Source organism: Pinus tabuliformis, chromosome 5_1, assembly GCF_031772625.1.
Source record: "Pinus tabuliformis cultivar Carrire ecotype Pingquan chromosome 5_1, CPIR1, whole genome shotgun sequence".
NCBI classification, from domain to species: domain Eukaryota; kingdom Viridiplantae; phylum Streptophyta; class Pinopsida; order Pinales; family Pinaceae; genus Pinus; species Pinus tabuliformis.
In genome coordinates, this window is record NC_142305.1 from 82,206,049 (window position 1) to 82,226,696 (window position 20,648).

Consider the following 20,648-nt stretch of genomic DNA (forward strand, 5'->3'; position numbering starts at 1 on the left):
GATCTACTGCACCAATTTCCAAAAGCAAAGCACTTCTTTGAGCAGGACAGGATTGGAGTACCTCCAATGTAGACATAGCACAAGGATTTTGAGCCAGATCTTCTACAATCAAGTAGTTCCGGGTCGCCCTAACATTAGGGTTAATAGTCAAGTGCTTTTCGGAAACTTTCGGTATCTGAGGTATAGACTCAACAGAGGGTCGCTCAATATGAAGTGGGTCTGTGGCTTCAAGAATAGATTTAGCCTTAAATGTTTCCTTTTCACCATAATCACATGGTCGCATAGCAATGTCGACATGGGAGTTCATCATGTAAACATTTGAGGAATTTTTCCCTTCCTGGTTGCCCCCTAGTGGAGGTACCAGCATTCGAATTCGCACCAGCAAGTAATTGCTACCCTTGAGGAAAAGGGTTAGTCAGAACAACTTGGGAGCTAGAGGACCCTTGCTGCACTAATAAGCATTGAGAATCTTGTATCTTAGGGCAGAGGTGAGTCAAATGATCTCCATTGCATAACTTGCATGGAAACTTTACCTTTTTCTTGGACTCTTTTCTACCCTCACCGGCACCATTGCTGGGTTTGTTTGCATTGCCTTTCCCTTCCTGGTTCTTCTTCTTACCTCATCCCTTCCTCTTCCCATCAGATTGTTGATTTCCTTTGGGGTTAGAGGCCTGGACGATGTTTATAGAGGTAGGTTGGGAAGGTGTAGGTGTAGATGGTGCTGCCTGGTTAGAAGAAGCAGTTTGTAAAGACAATTGCTGCAATTGATTCAAAAGGTTTATCATGTTAACATCAATCGATCTAATTATACCATTAGTGTGGGGGCTTAGCTTTGGTTTGGCTAAATAAACCTTAGATCTAGGAGCATCAGGTAGAATTTTTTGAAGAGTACCAGGTTGAGAATATATCAATTCTAATTATTGGGCTCGAAAAATAGCCTGCTCTTCCAAGTAAACACCAGAAAGAGATATGTCCTTTGAGATCTCAGGTTGTAATGATTTGAGAAACCATTCAAGAAGGAATTCTGGTGGGATTTCAGCTTTGCTAAGACTTTTTCTCCTTCTCCATTCCTGGATGTAATCCGAAATGTGAGTTTCGTTGTCTTGCTGAAAGTTAGCTAGAAGTTCAGTTTCGGCTTCATATCGGACAAGCAACTGAAAATGGTTAAAAAAGATATTAGCTAAATCATAGAAAGAGGTATAGGTGCCCCCTGGAAACTCTGTATACCATTTGGCCACATTTCCATTTAGATTGTGCTGAAATAACCTCAACCTGATCGAATCATCTATCAGGAGTTGGATGAGCACCATAAGTGAAATGTGGTCACATGGTCCCCTGGGACTTCACCACTCTTCCCTTCGAACTTTGGAATATCCGAGGGAAGTTTAGTTGGGATCAGAGGCCAAGCTGTATTGTACCTAATTGGATTATTCGTTAATTTATTTAAGTCTGGCAAATTAAGCGTGGCCAGAAAAGGAAGTCGTGGGGGACCTTCGGAAGTCAATCTAGAGCAGGCGGGGTTCCCAAAGGTCTAAAAAGAATGACCTAGATTTTGAAAGGCACTAGGTTTCCCAAAGTAACTCGTAGAGCCTGTTGAACCAAAAGGCAGTCCTTATGGTCCAACAAAATTCAGAGTTTGACCAACTCCTGCCGAAAATCCTCTATAACTAGTGAAGTTACCCCGTAACGAAGTATTGAGAGGAGCTAACAACCCCTGATAAGGATTCCATGCATTAGCAAAGGGTGGAAAATTCTTAAATGAATTAACCGAAGAATATGGTACATTCCCTTTTTGGTCGAAAAATTGATTCCCAGCTCCTATCCCACTAACCACAGGCTTTGTCCAACTCTGGAAGGGGTTACTACCTTGACTTGTAAAAGAAAAAGGCATTGACCCTACTGTCAGATTGGAATGTGATATATGACCACTTCCAAATGGGAAACCCTAAAAATAAGTCGATCCACTCATCATGGATGTAGAGGTGGTCGATGGTATGTTCAAAGGAACTAAAGGAACCCGTGAGACTGCATTCCAAAAGGGAAAAATCCAAAACTAGATGCAGTAGCTTGACAACTTCCACTCGTTGATAGAATGGAAGTAGACCCAAATATAGTTGTGATGGGAGTAATAGAAGGGATGGAAATAGTTCCTCCCCCTTGTACAGATATGGGATTCTGCATGCTCACAACACTCGTCATAGATGCCATGCTTCCAGCAGTGGTCATTGAAGGAATAGATGTATGTAAACCTAGTCTCGAAGGCCTATGAGTCGGAGTTCCAATGTATAACAAAACATCTAAATGATCAGGAGGAAGAGGAGAATTCGGAGACGAAACCAACTCTGAAAGCTCTTCAACTTCGATATTATCTTCTGACTAGAAGAGTACTCGAGAAAGAATTGGTGTGTTCCTCTCTAACACTGTACTGGTGCGAGGTCTATCTTTTGAACTAATGACCCCAAGCAGAGGATCAATCTCCGATGTGCCTACTGCCACTAGTTGAAAACCACTGGCATAATTGCTCCTATGCCTTCTAGGGGGAGGCTCTGGACTCGTAGGTGATAGCCACAAAGTCTCCTAGACCATCGAGATGGTCGGCCAACCACTTTGAATTATTTAAAAGATCTACTGAAAGACTCAAAAAATTATAAAGCTAGGCTAACTAGGAGCAAAGAACACTCACTAAAATGTCCCTAAAGATATCAGCAATCAAACAACTCTCAAGTATTTCCACTCTGGGTGATTATTACCGGACACCAAAATACAAGAAAGGTAATAACAAGGGCCTTCCAAAAATAAATTGGGGTAATTACTCCCCAGGACTACTAGAGAAGGTATCAGAGGTAGTTACACCGACCTCCAGTCAACAACCTTTACTGGTGCAAGCCCCCAAGCTTCGCAAGGGTGCCCTCTAGAAGTACTGTTGAACATGATACAATGTCAACCTCAGGTGCCACGAGATTCCCCTCTACAGCCACTTGTGTGGTCCCTAGGATAGGAAACCATGGCCACCAACTCATATCAGACGTTGGGTGAACAATCATGAGGTAGGATCCGACAAGTAAGAGAGGGGTATCTCTCATCCTTATCTTCACTAACCCTTGTTCTTTACTCCCAGTTACAGAGCTTTCCCAATCTCCCTAACACTATTGGATTTTTCTCATTAATCAAACTTCTATGTTTTGTAATTTTGAGCAGCCTTGGAGAGTTAACTCTCCTCTTGCCTAATCCAAGGACCTAATAAACCTAAACTTATTAGTGTATTCTTATGACAATATAAAAGTTCTAGTTTATTTTAATTAATTTCTTGATTTTAATGGTTGTTACTTAAGTCAAGGGTATTGATGGAAGTGAAACCAATGGTGTTTGTATGATGCAAAAGAAATCAATGAAAAACTAACTACATGAATGCAATCATTTGTTCTTCAATGAAAAGAGATCTCTATATGGGTTCTACGAGACTTCTATAAAGCAAAATACTTTTTCTTTTCTTTTCTTGAAACACACTTCACACACCCAAAAACTAAAAGACTACTAATGCTTTAACAATGCAAACTACCCTAATGCAAGATACAATGGAGATGCAAGATCCTAAATCACTCTAAAAAGTGAAAGCAATTGTTTATAACTATCAATGAGCCAACTTAAGTATTGAAGAGGATACAAATTTTGAACAAAAAATTCTCTCCAAACAAGAAGGACAAATTGTAAAAGGTCACAATTCACTTTCAAAAACCAAGAGAAACCAAAATCAAACTTGGCAAAAGAAAACAAAAAATATAAAATTTTTGAGATCTTTTCTTTTTCAAGAAAAAACTAAAACAACTTTTTGAAATCACTCAAAATGATACTAATACTCAAAAAATCGAAAAAGGAGCACAAGGAGTCTTTGCAAGTTATAAACTCGAAAATGAATGAATACTTGAACAAAAGGACTTCAACTTGTACTAAACGAACCAAACAATAGCAAAGAGCTTGAAAAAATGACCAAGAAGCCAGGAAAGAAATACTTTCAAATTCGTAAAAAAGACTTTCAAAAAGAAAGAAAAGCTATAAGGCCTCAAAATGAAGGAAAGCAAAGAAAGTAGATCAAAAACCAAGTTTGACACTGAAACTGAAAATAATCTCCTATTCTGGAGGACCAAAACAATCAAGAACTTTTGAACGAAGTCTTGTGTTCCAAAACACGAATTACAAACTCACTCAAAAAGAAAACCTAGGCCAAATATTTTCAATGAGGAAGAGACTTCGAAACAGTAAGCTTGCAAAATAATGAAATTCTTCAAACAAAAATTGACCACATAGAGACTAAAAAGACTAGGCAATAAATCTATCTCGGCAGAGAGATTTGAAAAAATAATGCAAAAAATGGTATATGCAACTATGTTCAAGCACAGAGGCATGTACACTCGCTTCTTATATTGGAAACTTGAGTATACGCGGGTTCACTTCACAGAAACAAGCATGTGTACGCTACTGTAAATAGAGTAAAAAGCATATACAAAGCTTTGCAAGAAAAATAAAAATAAAACTAGTATCAAAAAGATCAGACTTAAGGTCTGAGACGCCAAATAAGATTGTACCAGCAAGCAAACCAAAGACTGAGCCCTGATTGACACTAAACAACCCAAACTAGGAATAACAAGATTGTTATCTACAACAAAGTCGCTAATTCTGTTTTGGGAATAAGTACCCTAGGGCTTTGGGTTAGAACCCCAACAGAGCAGAAGCAAACTACAACAAGAAACACTCATACAACTCAGGCAAAATTCTTATATAATCAAACTACGTAAGAGCGACCGTACTCAGATTTCCTTCGTTTGAGTAGGTCTCGCAGGGTTTAGACCCTCTGCAACTCCTGATGTTCTTCAAACCTGAAAATCATTCAATTCAAACATACGTAGCAGTATAGAAGTAAAGCATATTCATGAAATCTGACTTTATATCATATAAACAAATAAATGATCATACATAAAAACAACATTCATATATGAATTACAACATAATTTGATGCATGAACGAAGTTAATTTCGGAAACAAGACAACATTTCTTTTATTGCAGTAAGTTATAAATAACATGGAGAGAATTCCCCTGAGTCTTCTTCTTCCGCCTCCAAGCGGAACTGCCCTCTGGATTCATCCTATGGCAGTGTTCAACAATCTTCTTCCATAACCAACACCATGATATCTCAAACAAGAGGGAGAATATCTATAATCAAGGAAATAAGGGTTTCCTGAAGCCTGGGGAAGTGCATGAGGCACAGGGATTCATCAGACTCAGTCACGGATAATCTCAGTATAATAACTCTATCTCTTCTCCTCCTTTAGGCCTTCCCATAGAAGTCTATTTATACTTCTCCCAATTATTTTTTTAGTTGGGAAACAGTTGGGCCACGGGAAATAGGAGGTAATCAACAGGTAAACCTGTGAACTCTACCCATAATTAAGGAAATTTAATTTTTTAAGTTTTTTAACACATATATGCGGGTTAGGTATTGACTGACCCATGTGTACATGCTTTTATTTCAGGGAAAAGTAGCGTATAGGGAATAAAACACTATTTTTTTTATATATTTGGACCAAGTCTGGAAGGAGGGATTGCCCTAGGCCATAAACCAAGCATCACAAATACCAAGGGTGGTAAATGGTGCTATAACAAAGATCGCAGCACCAGCTAAGTGACTTGAGGGTGAGTCACGATCTTTATGTTGGGGGTCCGTTGGGATAGGGTCCCTAGGGTTAGTTTTGGGGTTAATTTAACCCAATTTTGTAAAAGTTTTTGTAAAAAGAATGTAAAGTCTCCACAATATGTGGATGTGGAGTGCGCAAATAGATAGGAGTCAAAAGGGTCTTAGCCCTTGTTTTTTGTCAGTTTTAAGATTCTCCCATGGTCCGCGGACCATGGTATTGTATGAAGGAAAGATATAAATAGTTGAGTCATAATGAGTCTTAGAAATAACTTTGATAGAGAATTGGGTATGATGAAAGGTTTTGTTGTCTTGGGCAAGTACTAAGGCAGGAAGGCTCTGCCTCCTATACTTAGGCGAAGAAGGGAAGGCTCCTGAATTTGAGTGTGCAGGAGGCTTGGATAGAGTCCACAGTTGATTGTGCGGACCTCTACAACTAAGTGCACAAGGTAGAAGAGTCTGTAATCTGAATATTGAGGATCAATAAAAACTTCTTTTGAAAAATTACTATGTATTTCTGTTGAATTTGTTTATGTTATATTATGTCGATCAATGATATGTTTTTAATGAAATAATGAATTAATTTTGTGCGAAGTCATTAGATCTATCTTATAAATATGTGATATGAATGGTCATCTAATTCCGTGAAGTCAAAATCTATTTCTATTATGTTTTCTAATGAATTAAGTAGATCTGTGTGAACTCCGATCTAGGGTTGTTTATTGATGCACGAAAGTAGGTAAATCATCTGCTTAAAGTCTGCAAAGGCTGATTGTGGACCTTCGTGAAGGTATGTAAGCCATTTTAACTTAGTTACAGTGAAGAGCCTTAGAAGAATACTGGTTTGTGCAAAGGCAGATCTGAAGTATCAGAGCCTAGGAACCGTTTATCACTTATCCCTCGACGTAGAAACCTATTTCTAGAATCCCCCAATACTGCTTCGAGTGAGACTGCAGCCTGCGCTATGCAGGCTATTTTCGAAAGGGCCAACAATTAGGGTTTTTTTGGTTGGCACGAACAACTCTGAACTGGGTCAGGCCCCCTTAAGCCAACAATAGCTAATGATTGAATCTGCAACATAGTTGAAGGTTCGATGGGTACCGAAACTCCATCCGAGGAACGAGATATATGGGCAGGTGGCTAATGGTTGTCATAATGATATTCACCTATATTCATGACTTGGATGGATGATAAGAACACTATATAAGGCCAGTCAACATGGAAGTCAACTAGTGAAGAAGGAGCCGAAGGCGAACCAAGCGAGCGAGAAAATTAATGAAAGCAGATATTTAGTGTCATGATTTTCTTCTTTAATATCAAATCATGAGGAAATCATGTCATATTATCTTCTTATGTTATTTTTAGTCTCTATTGAGTAGGATAGGCTCGTAAATCTCCACAACAATTATTGATAGAGCTTAAAACTCTACCTCTTAGGATGATATAGACAAACTTGAATATTATTTTTGAAACTCTATTTGCATTTCTAAAGGAGATTTTGATCATTCTTTTGAGCAATTTTCTTGATGCGTATTTAGTTTATGAGTAATCATACGTACCTACAACTCACAGGAGGGCCACCTGGAGCTGTAAGGTCTTACTTATTTTTAGACAAAATTCAATTTTCCATTTTATAAGGACTCCTAGCAAAAACCATGCACATACATTTCATCAGTATACTAGCCTTGGTTGATAATTTATGTAGTAATTTAACATCAATTAAATTACCAAACATTTTGCCATTGTTTCTGGGGAAGTGTATATAGGAGTCTTTTACTTTTCATAAAAAAAATTATAGATAATATTTATGCATAGGGAAAGAGATTCTAGAGGTAGATTCGTAAGTAGAGGTAGGAGTTTGATTCCAGCATCACCACTCACCCCACCACGACCTCATAGTGCCACACCATCCACCCAAACTCGCATCCATCAATTGTAGGAATACATAGACTTCTTGAGGTACATAGATATGAAATTTAACCTATGGATTCACCAAATTCCTCTACTGAAGCCATAATAGAAGAAGAAGATCCTACATCTCCAACAGAAGGAGTAATCTTTCTATCTTCAACTGGAGAACAAATTCTAGGACAAGAACTGGAAATCCCTAGTAAATAAGAAGAAGAAACCTATTCTAACATTCCATTGATAGAAGAACCAAAGGAGGAACTAGAAAATCCAATTTTGGGACCTTATATTAGCTTTGAGAAATCTAAAATGGCAAGAGAAGGGGAAGGAGAAGTACATAATGTGAATGGTGAACATAGGATTGGAGGTGGAAGAGGAGGAAATAGAGGAGATGGAAGAGGTGGAGGAAGAGGAAGAGGAGTTGGTAGAGGAGATCTAGAACCTTTTGGATTTCCCATATTTGATGAATATAACTCAACCACAATGAAAAATATCTCACCCTCTATCTTCCTAATTTCCATGGATTAGTAAATGAGGATTGTGAAACATTTATCTTTGAGTTTGAAGTCTTGTATAGATCCTATGAATACTTTCTTGATACTCAAAAGTTGAAATTGTTTTGAGCCACTCTTAAAGATGTAGCATTAAAATGGTTTATGGGCTTAGGAGCACATTCTATAAGAACATGGGAATAAATGAAAAATGTGTTCTTAGAAAAATACAAGGATTATTTCATGCCCCATAATATTAAAGATGAAGTCTTTAAAATGATGCAGAAAGAAGATGAAAACCTTGAAGATTTTGTTGAAATATTTGCTTATAATATAAAAAGGGCTAAAATGCATACTCTAGATGAAGAAACTTTGAAAGCTCTCATGCTGAAATCTATTGGAGATGAGTGGATAGATCTTATAAATTTGATGGGTAAAGGATATATTTCTCACTTATCTTCTGGATATATTTGTGAGTTATGAATACACATTTCAAGAGGAAAGGCAAGAATAGGGAAAAATCCAAGAGATCCTATTATGTCTAGGATTAATAAATCTATAACTAAGACAATAAATAGGGCTGAAATAGGCAATTTCCTTGACAATTTCAAAACCGATATTTTGGGGAGTCTTAGTGAACAAATAGATACCCTTAAAATTGAAAACAAGAAAATTACTAAATTTTTTTCATTAACTATCTTTTGTCCAAAATGTAGAACGAAGCATGCCTTGAGAGAATTCCCTCTTGACTTAAAATGTGTAGAAATCTATGTTATATGTGCAGAAAATAATGATACAAAGAAATGTCCTTCAATCCAGGATCTTAAAGTTGTCTATCAAGAGGAAGTAATGCAAAATAAAGTAGAACCTTTTTGTTTTAATGCTAAGAGACCATGGAAAAATCTGCATTCAAATATGACTCAAGGTTTCAACACTCAAACATATGCACAACCACAACAAAATAATTGGATTGCACCCATGCCTTAGCAACCTTGGCCTCAACATTTGGAATAAGGATGGAAAAATCCTTATGGCAAGTATGTTCAATATCCTCAATTTCAAAAACCTTACCCTGTTTTTCCACCACAATATTTTCCTCAGCCTATTCAAACACTCTCAACCTCAAAATCCAAACCAAAAACTTTCATTACCATTTCCAGAAAAGCCAAATCAACTGCCTGCTCAACCACTTCCAAATCCAAACAATAAAAAATCACATCATGTTTACAACATAGAAGGGAATAATTTATAAACCTACATGATAACTCCATTGGATCTAAGCAATGTCCAACTTAGATATGGTAGAGTATTGGAAAAGAAGTCAGTTGTTATCCAGGAATCTGAGAAGGATGACCTCTCTGAGAAAGAGACATCTCTTCATCAAGAGGAAAATCCTCAAAAACAAACCACCCCTGTACATTCTAATGATACTCCAATAAACTCAACTCCCATTATAGAACAACCTTCAGTTTCTGTTCAAAATCCACCTTTTCCTGAAAGATTGAAAATTGACAAAGGGGTAGAAAAACATATTGTGTTGCCTGATTACGATATGATAGATGAACTGAAGAATGTTACTATAAAAATTCCTTTGTTACAGGATATCGAATAAATACCAATATTTGCAAAGGAAATCGGAGAGTTAAGTATTAGAAAACCAGGAAGAAAAAGAAAAGAAGTTAAAAGAATCTAGTCGGTTGGGAAAATTATAGATATAATGATGGGAAAAACAACAGTTCAAAAATATCTAGATCCAGTAAGTCCCATTGTGAAAACACATATTAATGGTATTGAGATTCCAAGTACATTTATTGATTTACGAGCAACTATAAATATCATGAGTAAAGAAACTATGGATCAATTGAAACTTCCTAATCTTCAATAGACACCTAAACAATTGCAATTAGCAGATAGATCTATTATAAAACCTGATGGTGTGTTACAAGATGTATTTGTATCCTTATATTCTTGGGAATATCCTGTTGACTTCATGATATTGACACCAAATAATAATCTAGGAGGACACCCATTGATTCTAGGTAGGCCATGGTTAGCTACATCTGATGCTTTTATAAGTTGTAGATCTGGTGATATGTTTATCTCTGATGGAAGTTCAACAAAGAATTTCACATTATATCCTCCTACAAAAATAGCAATAGAAGGAGAAAGTGAAGTATGGATAGATGATGATAATGAAAATTTTGATATACGACCAGTTTTGCTACTTCACAAATAGATGAAGAAGATCATATTTTAAATTTAATGGAAAATAATGAATCTTCCTCATATTGTGAATGAAATAGAAGTTTTCAATAAAAATGTAATATCGAATATATATCATCTTGTCAAATGGCTTTACATTCTATGGATAAATTTGGTAATTCTTTAATAGAAATTTTTCCAGGGAAAAATTTGTATATTAATGATAATCCGGAAGAATCTCAAAATAAATAATTAGTCAATATGTTACAAGAAAATTCATCTACTTATGCATGGGAATACACTGATATGAAATGAATTAATACTAACACTTGTATGCATCATATTTATATTGAAGAAAAGTCGAGACCAATCTGACAACCCTAGAGTAGGATGAATCCAAACTTAAGGGAAATTGTTAAAGAAGAACAACAAAAAATGTTAAATTTGAATTTCATTTATCTAATATCAAATAGCTATTGGGTCTCACCATTGGTAATTGTTCCAAAAAAGAATGGAAAATGGAGCATATGCATTAATTATAGGGAATTGAATAAAGCTACTTTAAAAGATAATTTTCCACTTCATTTTATAGATCAAGTCCTTGATACATTGGTAGGGAAAATTTATTTTTCATTCTTGGATGGTTTTAGTGGATATAACCAAATCCAAGTAGCTCCAGAAGATCAAGATAAAACAACCTTTACCTGTCCATGGGGAACTTATGCTTATCAAGTACTTCCTTTTGGGTTATGTAATGCACCTTCAACAATCCAAAGGGCTGTTTTAGGTTTTTTTTTTCTTTTTCTTTTTTTTTTTGTTTTTTTTTTTATCTAATTCATGATTGTGTGGAAGTTTACAAGGATGATTTTACTATCTGTTAGAGTTGGTCTTGTCAGTCCTCCGTCAGAGATCAAAACTCTTTCTGCATCTCATTTTTAGGTGTCTCGCTCCATTCACTTAGCTGCATTCCACTAGAGGCATGCCATAATCTGACGGAAGGGTCTTGTTAGTTCATTCCCTTCATGTCTTGTACCTGCTGGCTCAGGTCTTTTCATCAATGTGTATTAAAGTCCATGACAGTCAATGCTTGATCTTTTAGTGGACGAGAGTCATTTCAGTCATCAAGTCTAGGGATTGGTCATTTGGTCCTCAAACAATGTCCAATAAAGCTAGCAAGGCCAGAGGGAGGCTCTTATAAAGTTGTGATTCACAGATTTTCATCGTCATATTGATATATTACGACTGTTCTTCAAAACTCTGTTTTGAAGAAAAGTCAAAAGTTTGTCATTTGTAAAAAAAAATTCAAATTTTCTTAGTGTATTTCTCCAAGCGTAGCCCTGGTCTCCTTGCCCAAATGCCATGTCAACAACCCCTGCAAAAAGTGCCAAAAATTGCATCATTTTAGCTAAAAATTCAAAGGGAAAAGTGAAATACAGAGTTGAATTATATCAGGAAAAAGTGCCAAAATAAAACATTATCAAAGGGGGTTTTGAAGAAACAAAAATTAAAGCCATGACTCGAAAGTCCTTATATAAGATTCCCACAAGAAACAAAGTCATTATGCATACCAAGGTTATAGAGAAAGCATTGCAAAGTCATTGTGAAGAGTTAGCACGTGTTTTAGGAGAGGTTGGAGGTGTTTTCTAGAGCGCGGCACACACACAGAGGGGCGCGACACACATAGAGAGCGCGGCGCACAGGGCGCGACCCCATAGTGGTGAAGGTACATGGGCGCTGTGCACACACAAAGCGTGGCGCATTTGGTTTGCTGCGCGGCGCACACCCACAAAGGCCCGAAATTGTGCCAAACTTGCAACACATCACTTTGAAACTCTTCAAATTGACGAGTAGGGTCTACATCTTGCTTGCTCATCAAATTTTGTGGATATGATGATGGTTTATGGCCGTGTATAGTTGCAATAAAAATGCCTAAACCCTACCTCTTGAAATCATCAAAGCCATTGCTCTTAGGGTTGCAAATTTGTTGTGTTGAGGCCAAGGTTCCTCCTCCCTTTCATTTTTCCCCTTCTTTCCATTTTTCCCTTTCCCCCTATTCCATTTTTCCCATCTTTTCCTACCCTAAAACAGTATTAAACCTCTATTCCCTATCCTCTCCACTCATTTGTCAATGTAAAACCCCAAAACCCTTCCTTATAAAATCCCCAAACCCTCCTACATGTCCCTACAACAAAACTTCTCCCCATAATCCCTAATCCCATCATATTAATCCCCTTCCTAACATTCCATTTTTGCATTGTTCCCCTTGGTGGCAGAGTTCATAACAACACATAGTTTCACTACCATCATCAAAGGGAAGTCCAAGCACAGTCCATATACAACAATCATGGCATCTGAGCATTCATCGGAGTACGAGGTGGAAACTCAAAGTGATTCATCCTCAGAAGAACAGGCTCCCCGGAGACATCATAAAAGTGGAAAACATGTTAGGGATGAGCCAACCACCCTCACAGAATTGTAGGCATGCCCTCTTGCTATGTCATGTTTCCAGCATCTATCATGTTTTGAGTTTTTTCAAAGAGTGGCTAATGTTCGAGTTCATCATGAGTTGGCCCGTCTTTTTGTGCTTCACCTACATGGAGATCACTCTATCTTGGCCGGTGTCACCTTCACACTGACACCTGAAACTGTCTCATTAGCAATCGGCATACCGAATGTTGGAGAAACATGGCACAAGAAACAAAAAGTTGATCAGCAGCATTATGAGCCTTACATTAAAGCCAGTTTCTTGAGGCAACTCACAAGATTCTTTCCATTCCGATATTTGAAAGATGAATATGCTCCACTCATGAAGTTGATCATGAAGTACTTCAGTTGTCAGGGGAGGTTCTCTCGTCTATACGCCTATCATATCAAGTTGCTCATGCACTTTACCAGGGTACGGATGCATAGAGAGGATGAACACCTTCATGCAGCACAAGACCCTCAGTAGCAACTTAACAGTGTTTATCACTTTGCTCTTATTAAGATTTTGGTGGTTCATCAGCTAGGATTGCCGGGCATTACTTGGGATGATTTCATCTCCCGTGACCTCTTCAGCACTTCACAGGTATTATCAGAGGTTAAGCATGAGGGTGAACCGTCTTGTCATTATGAGCGCCATGAGACTGCTAGTGTGCCAATTTTCATCACATATCGGAAAGGCACCAGACGTTTGTTTGCAGTGGAAAAGCGAATGTTATCTCCATCGGGGGTGGAAGGGGCCTCGCTTCCTCCATCAGCATCACAGGAATAGGACAAAGGCAAGGAGAAAATGCAGGATGAGGGTCCTTCAAGTGAGCCATCGGGTGAATGAGAGACCGAATTTGTTCTCCTTCTGATGATGATACAGATACATAACCGACAAGTGCACAGCTTAAAGAGATCATCCAGGAGCCGCAAGCAGAGATTCAAGCCTTGTCCCTTGATTTGGAAAGAGCCAAATGGAACATGAAATATCTGGAGCAGAGGAACAAATAGCTAGAGGATCAGCAAGTGATCATGGAGCTACAAAACATTCGTGAGCATCACCAAGCTGCACAAAGGAGAAGAGTTGAGCTCACGTCATTGGAGCAAGAGATTAATGAGGATCAGGAGGCCAATCTTGAGAGATTTAACATGCACTTGGAGAGGTTGCTAGACAAGGCCTACAAGGACCATGCATTGCTAAGACACATTCCTTTCCACTACATGGCGTGAAACAAAGTGTGCAAGGCCCGAATCAGGAATTTGAAGGCGAAATTGAGGAAGGCAATCAAGAAGAAAAAGAGGCAAAGGGAGCTCGATCGACTTCAAATATTGGCCAAAGCCTCTTTGGCCCAACATAACACTTGATAAGGAAGCTCCAGCCCAAATTTCAAGAAATTTGGGGCATTTTTGGTGTTTTTGGAAATTTTTGTGCAAAAAAAGGGTTTTTCTATGGCGCGACGCTTAGGATTGGGAGCTCCAAATCATAAATGGTTTGCATTTTTGGATTCATCATGAAAAATCATGACTACTGGTGCATGGACAAGAATTTTGGCCAAGTTTTGAGTCCCAGGAGGTCAAAAACACTCAAAAAATTACCTCTCTGCCCCTATTTTGACACACAGGAAGCAGTCTTGGGAGAATGAAGTTTTGGAGGGGAAAATGAGCTCCAAATTCAGAAATTCCACTTGGGTTGGAAAGTAGGCAGGAATATATTTCCAACAAGCACACTTGGGCAAAATTTGGACTCCAGCAGGTACTCAAAATTGCCTCCAAATTGGCGCGGCGCATATAGCTTTTGGCACGGTGCATAGGGACCCAAAGGCCAAAATCACTTCCGCTCAGCGACATTTCAATTCGCAACTTTCTCCAAGTGGGCCCGCTCATTTACACTATATTTTTCTTGGCAACTAAGGCAATGTTTAAAAAAGTATTTTCACTAAAGTTGGGCTCCTATCCAAGTGGCAAAGGAAGGCGAGCAGTCACCCAAGCCATTTGTCATTTCTGTAACACTACACCTATAACTAATGGTTGGCTTTCCATTTCCAGTTTGTAATCATTTGAAAAACTCCCCAACTGTGGGTTGTTCTATTTCCCAATGGCATAGTCTATTTATTGTATGCAACACTATTTGCAAAGGGTTGGAATTTCTGGGAATAGCATGGAGAAAAAACCCAGCATTCTCATTGTACAGCTTTGGCTTGGAGATTAACAGAATGATGTAGCTCTGCTTCATGATATCCTTGTGGTGTGAGTTTAGCAATGTGTTTTCTTTTCTATGTGTCATGTGTAATATGTTATGTTTACCATCCACTCATAATCATTTTTGGTGGAATGCTCTTAAGTAGGAAAGGTAGAATCCAGTTTATGCTCTGCCTTGTAAAGCATTCATATTTTGTGTATCTTCTTCTGTCTGAAAAGGATTCATGTGTATGCCCTTTTTAGCTTTTCTTAACAGTATTTCCACTCCATTTTATTTAAATCTGATTGCTAAACCTCCCGCCTATCTTGCCTCACAAAATATTCTGTGTCTTTGATTTAATTTCCCAGCTCATGTGGTCCTTTGGCCCCACACAACCCAGAAAATTCAGTCATTTAAAAAATTGTCTTTTCCATATCTATTTACTAGCCTGAAATTAGTATTTCATTTTGAGTCATCTCAGACTTTATTGTGTATTTTTACTGAGTGTGACCCGGAGAGAGCCCTCTCCTGTTCTAGTAGGGCTAGCTACCAGGCTGAGCGTGGTTTGTGGTTACCCTGAATTTTGCCTTCCTTCAGCCTAAGGCAAATTTAGGTGCTAACATAGTGGCGACTCCACTTGGGAAGAAAATGGTTTGCTTGAAGATTGTTTTTCCCCAATACATATCTCAAGTCCAGAGCTGATTTTTGATGGTGAACAACGATCAGACATAAGAAGGCTGAAATCATTCACCTGGCGACTCCATTCACTGAATAATCCAGCAATCAGTCCTTCATGGTGACTCCACTGCAGAGAGATCAATAGCTTTGAGATTTTCAAAATGGAGCGGGTTGCAAGAAGATACGCTCCTATGAGCCGAGATCACATCCTAGGTTTTCCAAATAAAATTCCGAAGGTAGATTGGTCAAGGAATCTGCCTACGTTTAAAGATGATGGTAAGAAGGATGCTACTTTACATCTAGTTCGATTTCACATGCATATTCGCAAGTTGAAGGTTGATTTTCCTGAAGATTGCTTGATGAAGATATTCCTGGCCACTCTGGAAGGTGAAGCCCAATCTTGGTATGAAAGTTTGCCGCCTGCTTGTATTTACTGTTTAAAGGATTTTCATGCCCTGTTCATTAAAAGATATCAAGAATCTTATCCATCATTAAATCTAGTTCATGACTGTTGCAAACATGCTTCTACTTTTATTGAAAGCCTTGAAAAATACTATGAGGATGATAATTTTATGGATGATGAGATCATGGAAGCCTTGTACGAGAATCCATTTTAGCAACACGAAGAGAAACTAAAGGAGTCCCATCAAGATGCTCAAGAAACGTTGCAGCAGAATCAAGATCTTTGTACGGTGGAAAATGAAGGAATTTTGCATCTTGACAGTCAACATGAACTACATGAAATAGATCAGCGGGTTGAAGAGTTCCATATGGCTAAAAGTGATGAAAGAAAAAGTGTTGGTTCAGATCTGTCCATAGAAGAAGAAAGCATGCAAGGAATTCTAGTTCTAATTCCAGAATGTGATAATGTCAAGTCACCCATTTCAGATTCAGATTCATATTGTGATGACCAAGAAAACCTTGTACTAAGTCCCATGAAAGAGAACTCTGCTACTGAAATCATCTGGGATGAAGAAGACAGAGTTTTGGATCTAAATGTTCTCATGTCAGCAGAACACAGTCTTCATGAAGAGGTAATCCAGTCAGCTCATGAACAGCAAGATGAAATTGTTGCTCAAACAAGTAAAAAAATTCCTCTGGATGAATTTATGGTAGATGATAGAAATGTTAGTGTTAGGTTTCAAAAAACATCTAAAGTTTCTTTTCTCATGATTGATGAATGTGATGAATGTAATGAGAATCTAGCTGTCATATCATATGAAGATGACCTACCATATATTCAGACTTCAGCAGACCAAACTATTCAGAATTCCCTTTCAGATTCTTCCTCATATGTCTCATGTTTTGAAATGTTTTTTGAAGAGGAAATCTGCTCATCCACTTGTTCATAAATTTTTGAGGACCAGGACCATACTTTTTCTGAAGAACATTATGAAGGAAGATCAGCATCAAAAGAAAAAGACATCTTGTTTCCTAAACAGGAGGTAAATCTTCATGTTTTTCATGATCCAATGGAAAATCTGTTGCAGTCAGCAGTGAAGGTGATTATTGCAGTATTCAGTGATGAAGGAGATCATGGTCGACTGTGTTTTTGGATGCCCAGTTACCAGTATCTGTTGTTGACCAGGAGATCTGATCAGGAGAATCAATCAAGAAGGCATCTGCTTGATTGGTTATATTGGAAGACACATTACACATGATTGTACATATTGCATTAATATGCAGGTGGCTGTCATCATAATTTGAAACCCTCAAATCTTGATGGACTATTGCCATTGAATAATTTTTGTCAGTTCTTGTTTTAGTTAAGTCAGTCATGAGTCATTTCCTTTTGCATTGAGTCAGTTTTTTCATTCATGTTGGTTTCAAAATTAATGTCGGTTTAAGTCAAGTTCCAGCCAATAAATGTGTCAAATTCTTGTGTTGTTTGTCGAAATAATGACTTCATAGCCCAATGGATGAAGGCACTGTCTGCTCACCCAAAGATCTGCAGTTCTTGGCACCTCCAAGGAGATGGAGCTACCATCCCCCATTGGAGCCAATGTTAGAGTCAGTCTTGTTAGTCCTCCGTCAGAGATCAAAACTCTTTCTGCATCTCATTTTTAGGTGTCTCGCTCCATTCACTCAACTGCATTCCGCTAGAGGCATGCCATAATCTGATGGAAGCGTCTTGTCAGTTCATTCCCTTCATGTCTTGTACCTACAGGCTCAGGTATTTTCATCAATGCGTATTAAAGTCCATGACAGTCAATGCTTGATCTTTTAGTGGATGAGAGTCATTTCAGTCATCAAGTCTAGGGATTGGTCATTTGGTCCTCAAACAATGTCCAATAAAGCCAGCAAGGCCAGAGGGAGGCTCTTATAAAGTTGTGATTCACAGATTTTCATCATCATATTGATATATTACGACTGTTCTTCAAAACTCTGTTTTGAAGAAAAGTCAAAAGTTTGTCATTTGTAAAAAAATTTCAAAGTTTCTCAGTGTATTTCTCCAAGTGCAGCCCTGGTCTCCTTGGCCAAATGCCATGTCAACAACCCCTGCAAAAAGTGCCAAAAATTGCATCATTTTAGCTAAAAATTCAAAGGGAAAAGTGAAATACAGAGTTGAATTAAATCAGGAAAAAGTGCCAAAATAAAACATTATCAAAGGGGGTTTTGAAGAAACAAAAATTAAAGCCATGACTCCAAAGTCTTTATATAAGATTCCCACAAGAAACAAAGTCATTATGCATACCAAGGTTATAGAGAAATCATTGCAAAGTCGTTGTGAAGATTTAGCACGCGTTTTAGGAGAGGTTGGAGGTGTTTTCCAGAGCGTGGTGCACACACAGAGGGGTGCGGCGCACATAGAGAGCGCGGTGCACAGGGCGCGACCCCATAGTGGTGAAACTACACGGGCACAACGCACACACAAAGTGTGGGGCACTGGGTTTGCTGTGCGGCGCACACCCACAAAGGCCCGAAATTGTGCCAAACTTGCAACAAATCACTTTGAAACCCTTCAAATTGACAAGTAGGGTCTACATCTTGCTTGCTCATCAAATTTTGTGGATATGATAGTTTATGGCCGTGTATAGTTGCAATAAAAATGCCTAAACCCTACCTCTTGAAATCATCAAAGCCATTGCTCTTAGGGTTGCAAATTTGTTGTGTTGAGGCCAAGGTTCCTCCTCCCTTTCATTTTTCCCTTTCCCCATATTCCATTTTTCCCATCTTTCCCTACCCTAAAACAGTACTAAACCTCTATTCCCTATCCCCTCCACTCATTTGTCAATGTAAAACCCCAAAACCCTTCCTTATAAAATCCCCAAACCCTCCTACATGTCCCTAAAACAAAACTTCTCCCCATAATCCCTAATCCCATCATATTAATCCCCTTCCTAACATTTCCTTTATGCATTGTTCCCCTTGGTGGCAGAGTTCATAACAACACATAGTTTCACTACCATCATCAAAGGGCAGTCCAAGCACAGTGCATATATAGCAGTCATGGCAATTGAGCATTCATCGGAGTATGAGGTGGAAACTCAAAGTGATTCATCCTCAGAAGAACAGGCTCCCCGGAGACATCATAAAAGTGGAAAACATGTTAGGGATGAGCCAACCACCCTCACAGAATTGCAGGCACGCCCTCTTGCTATGTCATGTTTCCAGCATCTATCATGTTTTGAGTTTCGTCAAAGAGTGGCTAATGTTCGAGTTCATCATGAGTTGGCCCATCTTTTTGTGCTTCACCTACATGGAGATCACTCTATCTTGGCCAGTGTCACCTTCACACTGACACCTAAAACTGTCTCATTAGCAACCGGCATACCAAATGTTGGAGAACCATGGCACAAGAAACAGAAAGTTGATCGGCAGCATTATGAGCCTTACATTAAAGCCAGTTTCTTGAGGTAGCTCACAAGAGTCTTTCCATTCCAATATTTGAAAGATGAATATGCTCTAGTCATGAAGTTGATCATGAAGTACTTCAGCTGTGAGGGGAGGTTCTCTTGTCTATATACCTATCACATCAGGTTGCTCATGCACTTTACCAGGGTACGGATGATGAAAATCCCATATTTCATTTGCAAGAACATAGAGAGGATGAACACCTTCATGCAGCACAAAACCCCTCAGCAGCAACTTAACAGTGTTTATCACTTTGCTCTTATTAAGATTTTGGTGGTTCATCAGCTCAGGATTGCAGGTCATTACTTGGGATGATTTCATCTCCCATGACCTCTTTAGCACTTCACAGGTATTATCAGAGATTAAGCGTGAGGGTGAACCGTCTCGTCGGTATGAGCGCCATGAGACTGCTAGTGTGCCGGTTTTCATCACATATCAGAAAGGCACTAGACGTTTGTTTGCAGCGGAAAAGTGAATGTTATCTCCACCCGGGGTGGAAGGGGCCTCGCTTCCTCCATTAGCATCAAAGGAACATGACAAAGGCAAGGAGCCAATGCAGGATGAGGGGCCTTCAGGTGAGCCATCATATGAACGAGAGACCAAATTTGTTCTCCTTCATGATGATGATACAGATACAGAACCGACAAGTGCACAGCTTCAAGAGATCATCCGGGAGCAGCAAGCAGAGATTCAAGCCTTGTCCCTTGATTTGGAAAGATCCAAATGGAACATGAAATATCTGGAGCAGAGGAACAAACAGATGGAGGATCAGCAAGCGGTCATGGAGCTACAAAACATTCGTGAGCATCGCCAAGCTGCACAAAGGAGAAGAGTTGAGCTCACGTCATTGGAGCAAGAGATTAATGAGGATCGGGAGGCCAATATCGAGAGAGTTAACATGCACTTGGAGAGGCTATTGGACAAGGCCGACAAGGACCATGCATTGCTGAGACACATGCCTTTCCACTACATGGCATGAAAAAAAGTGTGCAAGGCCCGAATCAGGAATTTGAAGGCGAAATTGAGGAAAGCAATCAAGAAGCAAAAGAGGCAAAGGGAGCTCGATCAACTTCAGATATTGGCTAAAGCCTCTTTGGCCCAGGATAACACTTGATAAGGAAGCTCCAACCCAAATTTGAAGAAATTTGGGGCATTTTTGGTGTTTTTGGAAATTTTTGTGCA